The sequence below is a fragment of the Pteronotus mesoamericanus genome, unplaced genomic scaffold, assembly GCF_021234165.1.
Source record: "Pteronotus mesoamericanus isolate MK-2021 breed Mesoamerican mustached bat unplaced genomic scaffold, CSHL_Meso_final scaffold_99, whole genome shotgun sequence".
NCBI classification, from domain to species: domain Eukaryota; kingdom Metazoa; phylum Chordata; class Mammalia; order Chiroptera; family Mormoopidae; genus Pteronotus; species Pteronotus mesoamericanus.
In genome coordinates this window covers 14,971,357-14,972,678 of record NW_026555330.1, presented here as the reverse complement: position 1 = coordinate 14,972,678, position 1,322 = coordinate 14,971,357, and positions in this window count along the sequence as shown.

Here is a 1,322-nt window from a genome sequence, read left to right as displayed (position 1 = left end):
CTATCTCACTTTCGTCCGAATTCCATCACGGAACGGTTGTGGGTTTATAAAAATTTAGTGCCCTTGATCATTGTTCCCGTTTTACAGCCCTCCCAAGTCACATTCCCCTTCCAAGGGGAAAAGGAGCTAGAAGTGTTTCCTTCCTCCAGAGCGCACTGCTGCTATTTCTTGCCTCCTCTCACGAAGACCTGACACAGACCCAGAGCACAGCGTCAGGGGACCTGCTCGGCTTGTGGCCACATCACCTCCAGTTCCGTTTCAGAGCAGCTGAGACAGAAAACCTCATGTTTTACCTCAACATCTGCTCCAACCTGTTTTTTTCATGATTATTATAGTAGTGTAGTGTAAATTTTTTCAATGGTTTCTTAGAGGACACATCAAAAGAAAATGCAAGAAAAGAGAAAACAGATCAGTTGGGCTTCAACAAAATTAAAAACCTGTGCTGCAAAGACCACCACCAAGAAAGTGAAAAGAAAGGATAACTCCCAGAATGGGCGAACATATTTGCAAATCTAAGAACAGGCTTGTAGCTAGAATAAAGAACTCCTACACCTCCATCACAGAACACAATGAGCAGGGCTTGCTTAAGGCAAGGATAAGCCTTTCACTAAAGAATTATACACCTGGGGTGTGACTCCTCACCAGGACCTGCCTGCCCACTTAGGGGTTGATGGCCCGATCACCCCATTCTACTTTTCATGGAACTCCTTTTTTGTCCACAAAGACAAACAATTCTTCTTGGCAGTAGTAATAGAGGAAACTTGGCCAGATTAAGCAGAAATGACCCAAGGCTAATTTCATATTTACATTTTTAAACCGTCATAAAGTACTTGAAATCTTCCATTTTACCGTTGTGAGTTTTCCACACTATTATCATTATGCAATTATGAAAATCAATCAAGGAAGCACCAACAAAATGGTAGCTTTATCTTTCAAGGTTAGCAATAATTTGGAAATCCTAGGAATTCCATCCTTTAGTTCTGGACAACAATTTACATTGAAGGGTGGGTCCCAATTATTCTTTTGGCTCAAGGGTGAAAAAATGTTGCTATGGGCACTCCATGTTGATTTTACCAAGTGCAGAGCAACAACTCGGGGAACCGGAGGACCTCTAACATTTTATCACGAAGAGTAGCCCATAAGGAGTACACAGGCTTTGCTTTTGTCCAGCTTTGACTTGCTGTTCACCTAATAACACAACTTCGTTTTCATCGGTACATTAAAGCTCTGAAAAATGGGACGGAAGCCTCTCTGCTGCCAAGGACTCTTCACATTTCGAGGACCTAGGCCTGGGGTCCTGGGGGATCCCAACAGAAATCATG